Consider the following 21661-nt stretch of genomic DNA (forward strand, 5'->3'; position numbering starts at 1 on the left):
CAGGTAGAGATCGGAAAGAGGAGAGAAAGGATACATTGAATAATGAGGCGGGGCTGCAGAAGGCAAGCACAGACAGGTAAAGATCGGAAAGAGGAGAGAAAGGATACATTGAATAATGAGGTGTGGCTGCAGAAGGTAAGCACAGACAGGTAATGATGGGAAAGAGGAGAGAAAGGATACGTTGAATAATGAGGCAGGGGCCAAGCACTGACAGGTAGAGATCGGAAAGAGGAGAGAAGGTATACATTGAATAATGAGGCGGTGCTGCAGAATGCAAGCACAGACAGGTAGAGATGGGAAAGCGGAGAGAAAGGATACATTGAATAATGAGGCGGGCTGCAGAAGGCAAGCACAGACAGGTAGAGATGGGAAAGCGGAGAGAAAGGATACATTGAATAATGAGGCGGGCTACAGAAGGCAAGCACAGACAGGTAGAGATGGGAAAGAGGAGAGAAAGGTTACATTGAATAATGAGGCGGGGCTGCAGGAGGCAAGCACAGACAGGTAGAGATCGGAAAGAGGAGAGAAAGGATACATTGAATAATGAGGCCGGGCTGCAGGAGGCAAGCACAGACAGGTAGAGATCGGAAAGAGGAGAGAAAGGATACATTGAATAATGAGGCGGGCCTGCAGAAGGCAAGCACAGACAGGTAGAGATCGGAAAGAGGAGAGAAAGGTTACATTGAATAATGAGGCGGGGCTGCAGAAGGTAAGCACAGGCAGGTAGAGATGGGAAAGAGGAGAGAAAGGATACATTCAATAATGAGGCAGGGCTGCAGAAGGCAAGCACAGACAGGTAGAGATCGGAAAGAGGAGAGAAAGGATACATTGAAAAATCAGGCGGGCCTGCAGAAGGCAAGCACAGACAGGTAGAGATCGGAAAGAGGAGAGAAAGGATATATTGAATAATGAGGCGGGCTGCAGAAGGCAAGCACAGACAGGTAGAGATCGGAAAGAGGAGAGAAAGGATACATTGAATAATGAGGCGGGGTTGCAGAAGGTAAGCACAGACAGGTAGAGATCGGAAAGAGGAGAGAAAGGATACATTGAATAATGAGGCGGGCTGCAGAAGGTAAGCACACACAGGTAGAAATGGGAAAGAGGAGATAAAGGATACATTGAATAATGAGGCGGACCTGCAGGAGGCAAACACAGACAGGTAGAGATTGGAAAGAGGAGAGAAAGGATACATTGAATAATGAGGCAGGGCTGCAGGGGGCAAGCACAGACAGGTAGAGATCGGAAAGAGGAGAGAAAGGATACATTGAATAATGAGGCGGTGCTGCAGAAGGCAAGCACAGACAGGTAGAGATGGGAAAGAGGAGAGAAAGGATACATTGAATAATGAGGCGGGGCTGCAGGAGGCAAGAAGAGACAGGTAGAGATCAGAAAGAGGAGAGAAAGGATACATTGAATAATGAGGTGGGGCTGCAAGACAGGTAGAGATCAGAAAGAGGAGAGAAAGGATACATTGAATAATGAGGCGGGGCTGCAAAAGACAAGCACAGACAGGTAGAGATCAGAAAGAGGAGAGAAAGGATACATTGAATAATGAGGCGGGGCTGCAGGAGGCAACCACAGACAGGTAGAGATCGGAAAGAGGAGAGAAAGGATACATTGAATAATGAGGCGGGGCTGCAGGAGGCAAGCACAGACAGGTAGAGATCTGAAAGAGGAGAGAAAGGATACATTGAATAATGAGGCACGGATGCAGGAGGGCAAGCACAGACAGGTAGAGATCGGAAAGAGGTGAGAAAGAATACATTGAGTAATGAGGCGGGGCTGCAGAAGGCAAGCACAGACAGGTAGAGATCGGAAAGAGGAGAGAAAGGATACATTGAGTAATGAGGCGGGGCTGCAGAAGGCAAGCACGGACAGGTAGAGATCGGAAAGAGGAGAGAAAGGATACATTGAGTAATGAGGCAGGACTGCAGAATGCAAGCACAGACAGGTAGAGATGCGAAAGAGGAGAGAAAGGATACATTGAATAATAAGGCGGGGCTGCAGGAGGCAAGCACAGACAGTTAGAGATGGGAAAGAGGAGAGAAAGGATACATTGAATAATAAGGCGGGGCTGCAGGAGGCAAGCACAGACAGTTAGAGATCGGAAAGAGGAGAGAAAGGATACATTGAATAATGAGGCGGGGCTGCAGGAGGCAAGCACAGACAGGTAGAGATCGGAAAGAGGAGAGAAAGGATACATTGAATAATGAGGCGGGGCTGCAGAAGGCAAGCACAGACAGGTAAAGATCGGAAAGAGGAGAGAAAGGATACATTGAATAATGAGGTGTGGCTGCAGAAGGTAAGCACAGACAGGTAATGATGGGAAAGAGGAGAGAAAGGATACGTTGAATAATGATGCAGGGGCCAAGCACTGACAGGTAGAGATCGGAAAGAGGAGAGAAGGTATACATTGAATAATGAGGCGGTGCTGCAGAAGGCAAGCACAGACAGGTAGAGATCGGAAAGAGGAGAGAAAGGATAGATTAAATAATGAGGCGGGGCTGCAGAATGCAAGCACAGACAGGTAGAGATGGGAAAGCGGAGAGAAAGGATACATTGAATAATGAGGCGGGCTGCAGAAGGCAAGCACAGACAGGTAGAGATGGGAAAGAGGAGAGAAAGGTTACATTGAATAATGAGGCGGGGCTGCAGGAGGCAAGCACAGACAGGTAGAGATCGGAAAGAGGAGAGAAAGGATACATTGAATAATGAGGCGGGGCTGCAGAAGGCAAGCACAGACAGGTAAAGATCGGAAAGAGGAGAGAAAGGATACATTGAATAATGAGGTGTGGCTGCAGAAGGTAAGCACAGACAGGTAATGATGGGAAAGAGGAGAGAAAGGATACGTTGAATAATGAGGCAGGGGCCAAGCACTGACAGGTAGAGATCGGAAAGAGGAGAGAAGGTATACATTGAATAATGAGGCGGTGCTGCAGAAGGCAAGCACAGACAGGTAGAGATCGGAAAGAGGAGAGAAAGGATAGATTAAATAATGAGGCGGGGCTGCAGAATGCAAGCACAGACAGGTAGAGATGGGAAAGCGGAGACAAAGGATACATTGAATAATGAGGCGGGCTGCAGAAGGCAAGCACAGACAGGTAGAGATGGGAAAGAGGAGAGAAAGGTTACATTGAATAATGAGGCGGGGCTGCAGGAGGCAAGCACAGACAGGTAGAGATCGGAAAGAGGAGAGAAAGGATACATAGAATAATGAGGCCGGGCTGCAGGAGGCAAGCACAGACAGGTAGAGATCGGAAAGAGGAGAGAAAGGATACATTGAATAATGAGGCGGGCCTGCAGAAGGCAAGCACAGACAGGTAGAGATCGGAAAGAGGAGAGAAAGGATACATTGAATAATGAGGCGGGGCTGCAGAAGGCAAGCACAGACAGGTAGAGATCGGAAAGAGGAGAGAAAGGATACATTAAATAATGAAGCGGGGCTGCTGAATGCAAGCACAGACAGGTAGAGATGGGAAAGAGGAGAGAAAGGATACATTGAATAATGAGGCGGGCTGCAGAAGGCAAGCACAGACAGGTAGAGATGGGAAAGAGGAGAGAAAGGATACATTGAATAATGAGGCGGGGCTGCAGGAGGCAAGCAGAGACAGGTAGAGATCAGAAAGAGGAGAGAAAGGATACATTGAATAATGAGGTGGGGCTGCAAGACAGGTAGAGATCAGAAAGAGGAGAGAAAGGATACATTGAATAATGAGGCGGGGCTGCAAAAGACAAGCACAGACAGGTAGAGATCAGAAAGAGGAGAGAAAGGATACATTGAATAATGAGGCGGGGCTGCAGGAGGCAACCACAGACAGGTAGAGATCGGAAAGAGGAGAGAAAGGATACATTGAATAATGAGGCGGGGCTGCAGGAGGCAAGCACAGACAGGTAGAGATCTGAAAGAGGAGAGAAAGGATACATTGAATAATGAGGCACGGATGCAGGAGGGCAAGCACAGACAGGTAGAGATCGGAAAGAGGTGAGAAAGAATACATTGAGTAATGAGGCGGGGCTGCAGAAGGCAAGCACAGACAGGTAGAGATCGGAAAGAGGAGAGAAAGGATACATTGAGTAATGAGGCGGGGCTGCAGAAGGCAAGCACAGACAGGTAGAGATCGGAAAGAGGAGAGAAAGGATACATTGAGTAATGAGGCAGGACTGCAGAATGCAAGCACAGACAGGTAGAGATGCGAAAGAGGAGAGAAAGGATACATTAAATAATGAGGCGGGCTGCAGAAGGTAAGCACAGACAGCTAGAGATGGGAAAGAGGAGAGAAAGGATACATTGAATAATAAGGCGGGGCTGCAGGAGGCAAGCACAGACAGTTAGAGATCGGAAAGAGGAGAGAAAGGATACATTGAATAATGAGGCGGTCTGCAGGAGGCAAGCACAGACAGATAGAGATCGGAAAGAGGAGAGAAAGGATACATTGAATAATGAGGCGGGGCTGCAGGAGGCAAGCACAGACAGGTAGAGATCGGAAAGAGGAGAGAAAGGATACATTGAATAATGAGGCGGGGCTGCAGAAGGCAAGCACAGACAGGTAAAGATCGGAAAGAGGAGAGAAAGGATACATTGAATAATGAGGTGTGGCTGCAGAAGGTAAGCACAGACAGGTAATGATGGGAAAGAGGAGAGAAAGGATACGTTGAATAATGAGGCAGGGGCCAAGCACTGACAGGTAGAGATCGGAAAGAGGAGAGAAGGTATACATTGAATAATGAGGCGATGCTGCAGAATGCAAGCACAGACAGGTAGAGATGGGAAAGCGGAGAGAAAGGATACATTGAATAATGAGGCAGGCTGCAGAAGGCAAGCACAGACAGGTAGAGATGGGAAAGCGGAGAGAAAGGATACATTGAATAATGAGGCGGGCTACAGAAGGCAAGCACAGACAGGTAGAGATGGGAAAGAGGAGAGAAAGGTTACATTGAATAATGAGGCGGGGCTGCAGGAGGCAAGCACAGACAGGTAGAGATCGGAAAGAGGAGAGAAAGGATACATTGAATAATGAGGCGGGGCTGCAGGAGGCAAGCACAGACAGGTAGAGATCGGAAAGAGGAGAGAAAGGATACATTGAATAATGAGGCGGGGCTGCAGAAGGCAAGCACAGACAGGTAAAGATCGGAAAGAGGAGAGAAAGGATACATTGAATAATGAGGTGTGGCTGCAGAAGGTAAGCACAGACAGGTAATGATCGGAAAGAGGAGAGAAAGGATACATTGAATAATGAGGTGTGGCTGCAGAAGGTAAGCACAGACAGGTAATGATGGGAAAGAGGAGAGAAAGGATACGTTGAATAATGAGGCAGGGGCCAAGCACTGACAGGTAGAGATCGGAAAGAGGAGAGAAGGTATACATTGAATAATGAGGCGATGCTGCAGAATGCAAGCACAGACAGGTAGAGATGGGAAAGCGGAGAGAAAGGATACATTGAATAATGAGGCAGGCTGCAGAAGGCAAGCACAGACAGGTAGAGATGGGAAAGCGGAGAGAAAGGATACATTGAATAATGAGGCGGGCTACAGAAGGCAAGCACAGACAGGTAGAGATGGGAAAGAGGAGAGAAAGGTTACATTGAATAATGAGGCGGGGCTGCAGGAGGCAAGCACAGACAGGTAGAGATCGGAAAGAGGAGAGAAAGGATACATTGAATAATGAGGCCGGGCTGCAGGAGGCAAGCACAGACAGGTAGAGATCGGAAAGAGGAGAGAAAGGATACATTGAATAATGAGGCGGGCCTGCAGAAGGCAAGCACAGACAGGTAGAGATCGGAAAGAGGAGAGAAAGGATACATTGAATAATGAGGCGGGGCTGGAGAAGGCAAGCACAGAAAGGTAGAGATCGGAAAGAGGAGAGAAAGGATGCATTGAATAATGAGGCGGGGCTGCAGAAGGTAAGCACAGGCAGGTAGAGATGGGAAAGAGGAGAGAAAGGATACATTCAATAATGAGGCAGGGCTGCAGAAGGCAAGCACAGACAGGTAGAGATCGGAAAGAGGAGAGAAAGGATACATTGAAAAATCAGGCGGGCCTGCAGAAGGCAAGCACAGACAGGTAGAGATCGGAAAGAGGAGAGAAAGGATATATTGAATAATGAGGCGGGCTGCAGAAGGCAAGCACAGACAGGTAGAGATCGGAAAGAGGAGAGAAAGGATAGATTGAATAATGAGGCGGGGTTGCAGAAGGTAAGCACAGACAGGTAGAGATCGGAAAGAGGAGAGAAAGGATACATTGAATAATGAGGCGGGCTGCAGAAGGTAAGCACACACAGGTAGAAATGGGAAAGAGGAGATAAAGGATACATTGAATAATGAGGCGGACCTGCAGGAGGCAAACACAGACAGGTAGAGATTGGAAAGAGGAGAGAAAGGATACATTGAATAATGAGGCAGGGCTGCAGGGGGCAAGCACAGACAGGTAGAGATCGGAAAGAGGAGAGAAAGGATACATTGAATAATGAGGCGGTGCTGCAGAAGGCAAGCACAGACAGGTAGAGATCGGAAAGAGGAGAGAAAGGATACATTGAATAATGAGGTTGACTGCAGAAGGCAAGCACCGACAGGTAGAGATCGGAAAGAGGAGAGAAAGGATACATTGAATAATGAGGTGGACTGCAGAAGGCAAGCACAGACAGGTAGAGATCGGAAAGAGGAGAGAAAGGATACATTGAATAATGAGGCAGGTTGCAGAAGGCAAGCACAGACAGGTAGAGATCGGAAAGAGGAGAGAATGGATACATTGAATAATGAGGCAGGGCTGCAGGGGGCAAGCACAGACAGGAATGGATCGGAAAGAGGAGAGAAAGGATACATTGAATAATGAGGCGGGGCTGCAGAAGGTAAGCACAGACAGGTAGAGATCGTAAAGAGGAGAGAAAGGATACATTGAATAATGAGGAGGGGCTGCAGAAGGCAAGCACAGACAGGTAGGGATCGTAAAGAGGAGAGAAAGGATACATTGAATAATGAGGTGGGGCTGCTGCAGAAGGCAAGCACAGACAGGTAGAGATCGGAAAGAGGAGAGAAAGGATACAGTGAATAATGAGGTGGGGCTGCAGAAGGCAAGCACAGACAGGTAGAGATGGGAAAGAGGAGAGAAAGGATACATTGAATGATGAGGCGGTGCTGCAGAAGGCAAGCACAGACAGATAGAGATGGGAAAGAGGAGAGAAATGATACATTGAATAATGAGGCGGGGCTGCAGGAGGCAAGCACAGACAGGTAGAGATCGGAAAGAGGAGAGAAAGGATACATTGAATAATGAGGCGTGGCTGCAGGAGGCAAGCACAGACAGGTAGAGATCGGAAAGAGGAGAGAAAGGATACATTGAATAATGAGGCGTGGCTGCCGAAGGCAAGCACAGACAGGTAGAGATCGGAAAGAGGAGAGAAAGGATACATTGAATAATGAGGCGGGGCTGCAGGAGGCAAGCAAAGACAGGTAGAGATCGGAAAGAGGAGAGAAAGGTTACATTGAATAATGAGGCGTGGCTGCAGGAGGCAAGCACAGACAGGTAGAGATCGGAGAAATAGGAGAGAAAGGATACATTAAATAATGAGGCGGGGCTGCAGAAGGCAAGCACAGACAGGTAGAGATCGGAAAGAGGAGAGAAAGGACACATTGAATAATGAGGCGGGGCTGTAGAAGGCAAGCGCAGACAGGTAGAGGTCAGAAAGAGGAGAGAAAAGATACATTGAATAATGATTCGTGGCTGCAGAAGGTAAGCACAGACAGGTAGAGATCGGAAAGAGGAGAGAAAGGATACACTGAATAATGAGGTGGGGCTGCAGAAGACAAGCACAGACAGGTAGAGATCTGAAAGAGGAGAGAAAGGATACATTGAATAATGAGGCGGGGCTGCAGGAGGCAAGCACAGACAGGTAGAGATCAGAAAGAGGAGAGAAAGGATACATTGAATAATGAGGCAGGGCTGCAGAAGGCAAGCGCAGACAGGTAGAGATCGGAAAGAGGAGAGAAAGGATACATTGAATAATGAGGCGGGGCTGCAGAAGGCAAGCACAGACAGGTAGTGATCGGAAAGAGGAGAGAAAGGATACATTGAATAATGAGGTGGGCCTGCAGAAGGCAAGCACAGACAGGTAGAGATTGGAAAGAGGAGAGAAAGGATACATTGAATAATGAGGCGGGGCTGGTGAAGGCAAGCACAGACAGGTAGAGAATGGAAAGAGGAGAGAAAGGATACATTGAATAATGAGGCGGGCCTGCAGAAGGCAAGCACAGACAGGTAGAGATTGGAAAGAGGAGAGAAAGGATACATTGAATAATGAGGCGGGGCTGGTGAAGGCAAGCACAGACAGGTAGAGAATGGAAAGAGGAGAGAAAGGATACATTGAATAATGAGGCGGGCCTGCAGGAGGCAAGCACAGACAGGTAGAGATCGGAAAGAGGAGAGAAAGGATACATTGAATAATGAGGCGTTGCTGCAGGGGGCAAGCACAGACAGGTAGAGATCGGAAAGAGGAGAGAAAGAATACATTGAATAATGAGGCGGGCTGCAGAAGGTAAGCACAGACAGGTAGAGATCGGAAAGAGGAGAGAAAGGATACATTGAATAATGAGGCGGGGCTGCAGAAGACAAGCACAGACAGGTAGAGATCAGAAAGAGGAGAGAAAGGATACATTGAATAATGAGGCAGGGCTGCAGGAGGCAAGCAGAGACAGGTAGAGATCGGAAAGAGGAGATAAAGGATACATTGAATAATGAGGCGGGGCTGCAGAAGGCAAGCACAGACAGGTAAAGATCGGAAAGAGGAGAGAAAGGATACATTGAATAATGAGGTGTGGCTGCAGAAGGTAAGCACAGACAGGTAATGATGGGAAAGAGGAGAGAAAGGATACGTTGAATAATGAGGCAGGGGCCAAGCACTGACAGGTAGAGATCGGAAAGAGGAGAGAAGGTATACATTGAATAATGAGGCGGTGCACAGACAGGTAGAGATCGGAAAGAGGAGAGAAAGGATACATTAAATAATGAGGCGGGGCTGCAGAATGCAAGCACAGACAGGTAGAGATGGGAAAGCAGAGAGAAAGGATACATTGAATAATGAGGCGGGCTGCAGAAGGCAAGCACAGACAGGTAGAGATGGGAAAGAGGAGAGAAAGGTTACATTGAATAATGAGGCGGGGCTGCAGGAGGCAAGCACAGACAGGTAGAGATCGGAAAGAGGAGAGAAAGGATACATTGAATAATGAGGCCGGGCTGCAGGAGGCAAGCACAGACAGGTAGAGATCGGAAAGAGGAGAGAAAGGATACATTGAATAATGAGGCGGGGCTGCAGAAGGCAAGCACAGACAGGTAGAGATCGGAAAGAGGAGAGAAAGGATACATTAAATAATGAGGCGGGGCTGCAGAATGCAAGCACAGACAGGTAGAGATGGGAAAGAGGAGAGAAAGGATACATTGAATAATGAGGCGGGGCTGCAGAAGGCAAGCACAGACAGGTAGAGATCGGAAAGAGGAGAGAAAGGATACATTAAATAATGAGGCGGGGCTGCAGAATGCAAGCACAGACAGGTAGAGATGGGAAAGAGGAGAGAAAGGATACATTGAATAATGAAGCAGGCTGCAGAGGGCAAGCACATACAGGTAGAGATGGGAAAGAGGCGAGAAAGGATACATTGAATAATGAGTCGGGGCTGCAGGAGGCAAGCAGAGACAGGTAGAGATCAGAAAGAGGAGAGAAAGGATACATTGAATAATGAGGTGGGGCTGCAAGACAGGTAGAGATCAGAAAGAGGAGAGAAAGGATACATTGAATAATGAGGCGGGGCTGCAAAAGACAAGCACAGACAGGTAGAGATCAGAAAGAGGAGAGAAAGGATACATTGAATAATGAGGCGGGGCTGCAGGAGGCAACCACAGACAGGTAGAGATCGGAAAGAGGAGAGAAAGGATACATTGAATAATGAGGCGGGGCTGCAGGAGGCAAGCACAGACAGGTAGAGATCTGAAAGAGGAGAGAAAGGATACATTGAATAATGAGGCACGGATGCAGGAGGGCAAGCACAGACAGGTAGAGATCGGAAAGAGGTGAGAAAGAATACATTGAGTAATGAGGCGGGGCTGCAGAAGGCAAGCACAGACAGGTAGAGATCGGAAAGAGGAGAGAAAGGATACATTGAGTAATGAGGCGGGGCTGCAGAAGGCAAGCACAGACAGGTAGAGATCGGAAAGAGGAGAGAAAGGATACATTGAGTAATGAGGCAGGACTGCAGAATGCAAGCACAGACAGGTAGAGATGCGAAAGAGGAGAGAAATGATACATTAAATAATGAGGCGGGCTGCAGAAGGTAAGCACAGACAGGTAGAGATGGGAAAGAGGAGAGAAAGGATACATTGAATAATAAGGCGGGGCTGCAGGAGGCAAGCACAGACAGTTAGAGATCGGAAAGAGGAGAGAAAGGATACATTGAATAATGAGGCGGGCTGCAGAAGGCAAGCACAGACAGGTAGAGATGGGAAAGAGGAGAGAAAGGTTACATTGAATAATGAGGCGGGGCTGCAGGAGGCAAGCACAGACAGGTAGAGATCGGAAAAAGGAGAGAAAGGATACATTGAATAATGAGGCCGGGCTGCAGGAGGCAAGCACAGACAGGTAGAGATCGGAAAGAGGAGAGAAAGGATACATTGAATAATGAGGCGGGGCTGCAGAAGGCAAGCACAGACAGGTAGAGATCGGAAAGAGGAGAGAAAGGATACATTAAATAATGAGGCGGGGCTGCAGAATGCAAGCACAGACAGGTAGAGATGGGAAAGAGGAGAGAAAGGATACATTGAATAATGAGGCGGGGCTGCAGAAGGCAAGCACAGACAGGTAGAGATCGGAAAGAGGAGAGAAAGGATACATTAAATAATGAGGCGGGGCTGCAGAATGCAAGCACAGACAGGTAGAGATGGGAAAGAGGAGAGAAAGGATACATTGAATAATGAAGCAGGCTGCAGAGGGCAAGCACATACAGGTAGAGATGGGAAAGAGGCGAGAAAGGATACATTGAATAATGAGGCGGGGCTGCAGGAGGCAAGCAGAGACAGGTAGAGATCAGAAAGAGGAGAGAAAGGATACATTGAATAATGAGGTGGGGCTGCAAGACAGGTAGAGATCAGAAAGAGGAGAGAAAGGATACATTGAATAATGAGGCGGGGCTGCAAAAGACAAGCACAGACAGGTAGAGATCAGAAAGAGGAGAGAAAGGATACATTGAATAATGAGGCGGGGCTGCAGGAGGCAACCACAGACAGGTAGAGATCGGAAAGAGGAGAGAAAGGATACATTGAATAATGAGGCGGGGCTGCAGGAGGCAAGCACAGACAGGTAGAGATCTGAAAGAGGAGAGAAAGGATACATTGAATAATGAGGCACGGATGCAGGAGGGCAAGCACAGACAGGTAGAGATCGGAAAGAGGTGAGAAAGAATACATTGAGTAATGAGGCGGGGCTGCAGAAGGCAAGCACAGACAGGTAGAGATCGGAAAGAGGAGAGAAAGGATACATTGAGTAATGAGGCGGGGCTGCAGAAGGCAAGCACAGACAGGTAGAGATCGGAAAGAGGAGAGAAAGGATACATTGAGTAATGAGGCAGGACTGCAGAATGCAAGCACAGACAGGTAGAGATGCGAAAGAGGAGAGAAATGATACATTAAATAATGAGGCGGGCTGCAGAAGGTAAGCACAGACAGGTAGAGATGGGAAAGAGGAGAGAAAGGATACATTGAATAATAAGGCGGGGCTGCAGGAGGCAAGCACAGACAGTTAGAGATCGGAAAGAGGAGAGAAAGGATACATTGAATAATGAGGCGGTCTGCAGGAGGCAAGCACAGACAGATAGAGATCGGAAAGAGGAGAGAAAGGATACATTGAATAATGAGGCGGGGCTGCAGGAGGCAAGCACAGACAGGTAGAGATCGGAAAGAGGAGAGAAAGGATACATTGAATAATGAGGCGGGGCTGCAGGAGGCAAGCACAGACAGGTAAAGATCGGAAAGAGGAGAGAAAGGATACATTGAATAATGAGGTGTGGCTGCAGAAGGTAAGCACAGACAGGTAATGATGGGAAAGAGGAGAGAAAGGATACGTTGAATAATGAGGCAGGGGCCAAGCACTGACAGGTAGAGATCAGAAAGAGGAGAGAAGGTATACATTGAATAATGAGGCGGTGCTGCAGAATGCAAGCACAGACAGGTAGAGATGGGAAAGCGGAGAGAAAGGATACATTGAATAATGAGGCGGCATGCAGAAGGCAAGCACAGACAGGTAGAGATGGGAAAGCGGAGAGAAAGGATACATTGAATAATGAGGCGGGCTGCAGAAGGCAAGCACAGACAGGTAGAGATGGTAAAGAGGAGAGAAAGGTTACATTGAATAATGAGGCGGGGGGCTGCAGGAGGCAAGCACAGACAGGTAGAGATCGGAAAGAGGAGAGAAAGGATACATTGAATAATGAGGCCGGGCTGCAGGAGGCAAGCACAGACAGGTAGAGATCGGAAAGAGGAGAGAAAGGATACATTGAATAATGAGGCGGGCCTGCAGAAGGCAAGCACAGACAGGTAGAGATCGGAAAGAGGAGAGAAAGGATACATTGAATAATGAGGCGGGGCTGGAGAAGGCAAGCACATAAAGGTAGAGATCGGAAAGAGGAGAGAAAGGATACATTGAATAATGAGGCGGGGCTGCAGAAGGTAAGCACAGGCAGGTAGAGATGGGAAAGAGGAGAGAAAGGATACATTGAATAATGAGGCAGGGCTGCAGAAGGCAAGCACAGACAGGTAGAGATCGGAAAGAGGAGAGAAAGGATACATTGAATAATCAGGCGGGGCTGCAGAAGGCAAGCACAGACAGGTAGAGATCGGAAAGAGGAGAGAAAGGATACATTGAAAAATGAGGCGGGGTTGCAGAAGGTAAGCACAGACAGGTAGAGATCGGAAAGAGGAGAGAAAGGATACATTGAATAATGAGGCGGGCTGCAGAAGGTAAGCACACACAGGTAGAAATGGGAAAGAGGAGATAAAGGATACATTGAATAATGAGGCGGACCTGCAGGAGGCAAACACAGACAGGTAGAGATCGGAAAGAGGAGAGAAAGGATACATTGAATAATGAGGCAGGGCTGCAGAGGGCAAGCACAGACAGGTAGAGATCGGAAAGAGGAGAGAAAGGATACATTGAATAATGAGGCGGTGCTGCAGAAGGCAAGCACAGACAGGTAGAGATCGGAAAGAGGAGAGAAAGGATACATTGAATAATGAGGCGGACTGCAGAAGGCAAGCACAGACAGGTAGAGATCGGAAAGAGGAGAGAAAGGATACATTGAATAATGAGGTGGACTGCAGAAGGCTAGCACAGACAGGTAGAGATCGGAAAGAGGAGAGAAAGGATACATTGAATAATGAGGCAGGTTGCAGAAGGCAAGCACAGACAGGTAGAGATCGGAAAGAGGAGAGAAAGGATACATTGAATAATGAGGCAGGGCTGCAGGGGGCAAGCACAGACAGGTAGAGATCAGAAAGAGGAGAGAAAGGATACATTGAATAATGAGGCAGGGCTGCAGAAGGTAAGCACAGACAGGTAGAGATCGTAAAGAGGAGAGAAAGGATACATTGAATAATGAGGCGGGGCTGCAGAAGGCAAGCACAGACAGGTAGGGATCGTAAAGAGAAGAGAAAGGATACATTGAATAATGAGGTGGGGCTGCAGAAGGCAAGCACAGACAGGTAGAGATCGGAAAGAGGAGAGAAAGGATACAGTGAATAATGAGGTGGGGCTGCAGAAGGCAAGCACAGACAGGTAGAGATGGGAAAGAGGAGAGAAAGGATACATTGAATAATGAGGCGGTGCTGCAGAAGGCAAGCACAGACAGATAGAGATGGGAAAGAGGAGAGAAATGATACATTGAATAATGAGGCGGGGCTGCAGGAGGCAAGCACAGACAGGTAGAGATCGGAAAGAGTAGAGAAAGGATACATTGAATAATGAGGCGTGGCTGCAGGAGGCAAGCACAGACAGGTAGAGATCGGAAAGAGGAGAGAAAGGATACATTGAATAATGAGGCGTGGCTGCCGAAGGCAAGCACAGACAGGTAGAGATCGGAAAGAGGAGAGAAAGGATACATTGAATAATGAGGCGGGGCTGCAGGAGGCAAGCAAAGACAGGTAGAGATCGGAAAGAGGAGAGAAAGGTTACATTGAATAATGAGGCGTGGCTGCAGGAGGCAAGCACAGACAGGTAGAGATCGGAGAAAGAGGAGAGAAAGGATACATTAAATAATGAGGCGGGGCTGCAGAAGGCAAGCACAGACAGGTAGAGATCGGAAAGAGGAGAGAAAGGACACATTGAATAATGAGGCGGGGCTGTAGAAGGCAAGCGCAGAGAAGTAGAGGTCAGAAAGAGGAGAGAAAAGATACATTGAATAATGATTCGTGGCTGCAGAAGGTAAGCACAGACAGGTAGAGATCGGAAAGAGGAGAGAAAGGATACATTGAATAATGAGGTGGGGCTGCAGAAGACAAGCACAGACAGGTAGAGATCAGAAAGAGGAGAGAAAGGATACATTGAATAATGAGGCGGGGCTGCAGGAGGCAAGCACAGACAGGTAGAGATCAGAAAGAGGAGAGAAAGGATACATTGAATAATGAGGCAGGGCTGCAGAAGGCAAGCACAGACAGGTAGAGATCGGAAAGAGGAGAGAAAGGATACATTGAATAATGAGGCGGGGCTGCAGAAGGCAAGCACAGACAGGTAGTGATCGGAAAGAGGAGAGAAAGGATACATTGAATAATGAGGCGAGCCTGCAGAAGGCAAACACAGACAGGTAGAGATCAGAAAGAGGAGAGAAAGATACATTGAATAATGAGGCGGGGCAGGAGAAGGCAAGCACAGAAAGGTAGAGATCGGAAAGAGGAGAGAAAGGATACATTGAATAATGAGGCGGGGCTGCAGAAGGTAAGCACAGACAGGTAGAGATGGGAAAGAGGAGAGAAAGGATACATTGAATAATGAGGCGGGCCTGCAGGAGGCAAGCACAGACAGGTAGAGATCGGAAAGAGGAGAGAAAGGATACATTGAATAATGAGGCGGGGCTGCAGGGGGCAAGCACAGACAGGGAGAGATCGGAAAGAGGAGAGAAAGGATACATTGAATAATGAGGCGGGGCTGCAGAAGGCAAGCACAGACAGGTAGAGATCGGAAAGAGGAGAGAAAGGATACATTGAATAATGAGGCGGGGCTGCAGGAGGCAAGCAAAGACAGGTAGAGATCGGAAAGAGGAGAGAAAGGTTACATTGAATAATGAGGCGTGGCTGCAGGAGGCAAGCACAGACAGGTAGAGATCGGAGAAAGAGGAGAGAAAGGATACATTAAATAATGAGGCGGGGCTGCAGAAGGCAAGCACAGACAGGTAGAGATCGGAAAGAGGAGAGAAAGGACACATTGAATAATGAGGCGGGGCTGCAGAAGGCAAGCAGAGACAGGTAGAGATCAGAAAAAGGAGAGAAAGGATACATTGAATAATGAGGTGGGGCTGCAAGACAGGTAGAGATCAGAAAGAGGAGAGAAAGGATACATTGAATAATGAGGCGGGGCTGCAAAAGACAAGCACAGACAGGTAGAGATCAGAAAGAGGAGAGAAAGGATACATTGAATAATGAGGCGGGGCTGCAGGAGGCAACCACAGACAGGTAGAGATCGGAAAGAGGAGAGAAAGGATACATTGAATAATGAGGCGGGGCTGCAGGAGGCAAGCACAGACAGGTAGAGATCTGAAAGAGGAGAGAAAGGATACATTGAATAATGAGGCGCGGATGCAGGAGGGCAAGCACAGACAGGTAGAGATCGGAAAGAGGTGAGAAAGAATACATTGAGTAATGAGGCTGGGCTGCAGAAGGCAAGCACAGACAGGTAGAGATCGGAAAGAGGAGAGAAAGGATACATTGAGTAATGAGGTGGGGCTGCAGAAGGCAAGCACAGACAGGTAGAGATCGGAAAGAGGAGAGAAAGGATACATTGAGTAATGAGGCAGGACTGCAGAATGCAAGCACAGACAGGTAGAGATGCGAAAGAGGAGAGAAAGGATACATTAAATAATGAGGCGGGCTGCAGAAGGTAAGCACAGACAGGTAGAGATGGGAAAGAGGAGAGAAAGGATACATTGAATAATAAGGCGGGGCTGCAGGAGGCAAGCACAGACAGTTAGAGATCGGAAAGAGGAGAGAAAGGATACATTGGCCCTCATTACGACCCTGGCGGATTTTTTCCGCCATCGACGGACTTTCCGGCCATGGCGTAAAGTCCGTTTACGCCATGGCGGATGGTGGACTTACCGCCCCATTCCGAGGTCGGAGGGGCGGTAAGTCCCCATTGACCCATTTACCCTTCCCCATTCCCATTTCGGCCCCATAGGGTATAATGGGAGTGGGGAAGGAGTTAATTACGCCACCGTAAATTACGGTGGCGTAATTAACACCAAGGTCCCATAGCGCCATGGATTTTTACGCCCGCAAAAAGCAGGCGGAAAAATGACCATGGCGCTATGGGAACTCGTAGTTGGCGGTAAGGGGTCGGCGCAGCTAACGCTGGCGCAAACCCCTTACCGCCAGGGTCCTAATGAGGCCCATTGAATAATGAGGCGGTCTGCAGGAGGCAAGCACAGACAGATAGAGATCGGAAAGAGGAGAGAAAGATACATTGAATAATGGGGCAGGGCTGCAGGAGGCAAGCACAGACAGGTAGAGATCGGAAAGAGGAGAGAAAGGATACATTGAATAATGAGGCGGGGCTGCAGAAGGCAAGCACAGACAGGTAAAGATCGGAAAGAGGAGAGAAAGGATACATTGAATAATGAGGTGTGGCTGCAGAAGGTAAGCACAGACAGGTAATGATGGGAAAGAGGAGAGAAAGGATACGTTGAATAATGAGGCAGGGGCCAAGCACTGACAGGTAGAGATCGGAAAGAGGAGAGAAGGTATACATTGAATAATGAGGCGGTGCTGCAGAAGGCAAGCACAGACAGGTAGAGATCGGAAAGAGGAGAGAGGGGATACATTAAATAATGAGGCGGGGCTGCAGAATGCAAGCACAGACAGGTAGAGATGGGAAAGAGGAGAGAAAGGATACATTGAATAATGAGGCGGGCCGCAGAAGGCAAGCACAGACAGGTAGAGATGGGAAAGAGGAGAGAAAGGATACATTGAATAATGAGGCGGGGCTGCAGGAGGCAAGAAGAGACAGGTAGAGATCAGAAAGAGGAGAGAAAGGATACATTGAATAATGAGGTGGTGCTGCAAGACAGGTAGAGATCAGAAAGAGGAGAGAAAGGATACATTGAATAATGAGGCGGGGCTGCAAAAGACAAGCACAGACAGGTAGAGATCAGAAAGAGGAGAGAAAGGATACATTGAATAATGAGGCGGGGCTGCAGGAGGCAACCACAGACAGGTAGAGATCGGAAAGAGGAGAGAAAGGATACATTGAATAATGAGGCGGGGCTGCAGGAGGCAAGCACAGACAGGTAGAGATCTGAAAGAGGAGAGAAAGGATACATTGAATAATGAGGCACGGATGCAGGAGGGCAAGCACAGACAGGTAGAGATCGGAAAGAGGTGAGAAAGAATACATTGAGTAATGAGGCGGGGCTGCAGAAGGCAAGCACAGACAGGTAGAGATCGGAAAGAGGAGAGAAAGGATACATTGAGTAATGAGGCGGGGCTGCAGAAGGCAAGCACGGACAGGTAGAGATCGGAAAGAGGAGAGAAAGGATACATTGAGTAATGAGGCAGGACTGCAGAATGCAAGCACAGACAGGTAGAGATGCGAAAGAGGAGAGAAAGGATACATTAAATAATGAGGCGGGCTGCAGAAGGTAAGCACAGACAGGTAGAGATGGGAAAGAGGAGAGAAAGGATACATTGAATAATAAGGCGGGGCTGCAGGAGGCAAGCACAGACAGTTAGAGATCGGAAAGAGGAGAGAAAGGATACATTGAATAATGAGGCGGTCTGCAGGAGGCAAGCACAGACAGATAGAGATCGGAAAGAGGAGAGAAAGGATACATTGAATAATGAGGCGGGGCTGCAGGAGGCAAGCACAGACAGGTAGAGATCGGAAAGAGGAGAGAAAGGATACATTGAATAATGAGGCGGGGCTGCAGAAGGCAAGCACAGACAGGTAAAGATCGGAAAGAGGAGAGAAAGGATACATTGAATAATGAGGTGTGGCTGCAGAAGGTAAGCACAGACAGGTAATGATGGGAAAGAGGAGAGAAAGGATACGTTGAATAATGAGGCAGGGGCCAAGCACTGACAGGTAGAGATCGGAAAGAGGAGAGAAGGTATACATTGAATAATGAGGCGGTGCTGCAGAAGGCAAGCACAGACAGGTAGAGATCGGAAAGAGGAGAGAAAGGATAGATTAAATAATGAGGCGGGGCTGCAGAATGCAAGCACAGACAGGTAGAGATGGGAAAGCGGAGAGAAAGGATACATTGAATAATGAGGCGGGCTGCAGAAGGCAAGCACAGACAGGTAGAGATGGGAAAGAGGAGAGAAAGGTTACATTGAATAATGAGGCGGGGCTGCAGGAGGCAAGCACAGACAGGTAGAGATCGGAAAGAGGAGAGAAAGGATACATTGAATAATGAGGCGGGGCTGCAGAAGGCAAGCACAGACAGGTAAAGATCGGAAAGAGGAGAGAAAGGATACATTGAATAATGAGGTGTGGCTGCAGAAGGTAAGCACAGACAGGTAATGATGGGAAAGAGGAGAGAAAGGATACGTTGAATAATGAGGCAGGGGCCAAGCACTGACAGGTAGAGATCGGAAAGAGGAGAGAAGGTATACATTGAATAATGAGGCGGTGCTGCAGAAGGCAAGCACAGACAGGTAGAGATCGGAAAGAAGAGAGAAAGGATAGATTAAATAATGAGGCGGGGCTGCAGAATGCAAGCACAGACAGGTAGAGATGGGAAAGCGGAGAGAAAGGATACATTGAATAATGAGGCGGGCTGCAGAAGGCAAGCACAGACAGGTAGAGATGGGAAAGAGGAGAGAAAGGTTACATTGAATAATGAGGCGGGGCTGCAGGAGGCAAGCACAGACAGGTAGAGATCGGAAAGAGGAGAGAAAGGATACATTGAATAATGAGGCCGGGCTGCAGGAGGCAAGCACAGACAGGTAGAGATCGGAAAGAGGAGAGAAAGGATACATTGAATAATGAGGCGGGCCTGCAGAAGGCAAGCACAGACAGGTAGAGATCGGAAAGAGGAGAGAAAGGATACATTGAATAATGAGGCGGGGCTGCAGAAGGCAAGCACAGACAGGTAGAGATCGGAAAGAGGAGAGAAAGGATACATTAAATAATGAAGCGGGGCTGCTGAATGCAAGCACAGACAGGTAGAGATGGGAAAGAGGAGAGAAAGGATACATTGAATAATGAGGCGGGCTGCAGAAGGCAAGCACAGACAGGTAGAGATGGGAAAGAGGAGAGAAAGGATACATTGAATAATGAGGCGGGGCTGCAGGAGGCAAGCAGAGACAGGTAGAGATCAGAAAGAGGAGAGAAAGGATACATTGAATAATGAGGTGGGGCTGCAAGACAGGTAGAGATCAGAAAGAGGAGAGAAAGGATGCATTGAATAATGAGGCGGGGCTGCAAAAGACAAGCACAGACAGGTAGAGATCAGAAAGAGGAGAGAAAGGATACATTGAATAATGAGGCGGGGCTGCAGGAGGCAACCACAGACAGGTAGAGATCGGAAAGAGGAGAGAAAGGATACATTGAATAATGAGGCGGGGCTGCAGGAGGCAAGCACAGACAGGTAGAGATCTGAAAGAGGAGAGAAAGGATACATTGAATAATGAGGCACGGATGCAGGAGGGCAAGCACAGACAGGTAGAGATCGGAAAGAGGTGAGAAAGAATACATTGAGTAATGAGGCGGGGCTGCAGAAGGCAAGCACAGACAGGTAGAGATCGGAAAGAGGAGAGAAAGGATACATTGAGTAATGAGGCGGGGCTGCAGAAGGCAAGCACAGACAGGTAGAGATCGGAAAGAGGAGAGAAAGGATACATTGAGTAATGAGGCAGGACTGCAGAATGCAAGCACAGACAGGTAGAGATGCGAAAGAGGAGAGAAAGGATACATTAAATAATGAGGCGGGCTGCAGAAGGTAAGCACAGACAGCTAGAGATGGGAAAGAGGAGAGAAAGGATACATTGAATAATAAGGCGGGGCTGCAGGAGGCAAGCACAGACAGTTAGAGATCGGAAAGAGGAGAGAAAGGATACATTGAATAATGAGGCGGTCTGCAGGAGGCAAGCACAGACAGATAGAGATCGGAAAGAGGAGAGAAAGGATACATTGAATAATGAGGCGGGGCTGCAGGAGGCAAGCACAGACAGGTAGAGATCGGAAAGAGGAGAGAAAGGATACATTGAATAATGAGGCGGGGCTGCAGAAGGCAAGCACAGACAGGTAAAGATCGGAAAGAGGAGAGAAAGGATACATTGAATAATGAGGTGTGGCTGCAGAAGGTAAGCACAGACAGGTAATGATGGGAAAGAGGAGAGAAAGGATACGTTGAATAATGAGGCAGGGGCCAAGCACTGACAGGTAGAGATCGGAAAGAGGAGAGAAGGTATACATTGAATAATGAGGCGGTGCTGCAGAATGCAAGCACAGACAGGTAGAGATGGGAAAGCGGAGAGAAAGGATACATTGAATAATGAGGCGGGCTGCAGAAGGCAAGCACAGACAGGTAGAGATGGGAAAGCGGAGAGAAAGGATACATTGAATAATGAGGCGGGCTACAGAAGGCAAGCACAGACAGGTAGAGATGGGAAAGAGGAGAGAAAGGTTACATTGAATAATGAGGCGGGGCTGCAGGAGGCAAGCACAGACAGGTAGAGATCGGAAAGAGGAGAGAAAGGATACATTGAATAATGAGGCCGGGCTGCAGGAGGCAAGCACAGACAGGTAGAGATCGGAAAGAGGAGAGAAAGGATACATTGAATAATGAGGCGGGCCTGCAGAAGGCAAGCACAGACAGGTAGAGATCGGAAAGAGGAGAGAACGGTTACATTGAATAATGAGGCGGGGCTGCAGAAGGTAAGCACAGGCAGGTAGAGATGGGAAAGAGGAGAGAAAGGATACATTCAATAATGAGGCAGGGCTGCAGAAGGCAAGCACAGACAGGTAGAGATCGGAAAGAGGAGAGAAAGGATACATTGAAAAATCAGGCGGGCCTGCAGAAGGCAAGCACAGACAGGTAGAGATCGGAAAGAGGAGAGAAAGGATATATTGAATAATGAGGCGGGCTGCAGAAGGCAAGCACAGACAGGTAGAGATCGGAAAGAGGAGAGAAAGGATACATTGAATAATGAGGCGGGGTTGCAGAAGGTAAGCACAGACAGGTAGAGATCGGAAAGAGGAGAGAAAGGATACATTGAATAATGAGGCGGGCTGCAGAAGGTAAGCACACACAGGTAGAAATGGGAAAGAGGAGATAAAGGATACATTGAATAATGAGGCGGACCTGAAGGAGGCAAACACAGACAGGTAGAGATTGGAAAGAGGAGAGAAAGGATACATTGAATAATGAGGCAGGGCTGCAGGGGGCAAGCACAGACAGGTAGAGATCGGAAAGAGGAG

Source organism: Ambystoma mexicanum, chromosome 14 (genome assembly GCF_040938575.1).
Source record: "Ambystoma mexicanum isolate Mex_15411 chromosome 14, UKY_AmexF1_1, whole genome shotgun sequence".
Taxonomy (NCBI): Eukaryota; Metazoa; Chordata; class Amphibia; order Caudata; family Ambystomatidae; genus Ambystoma; species Ambystoma mexicanum.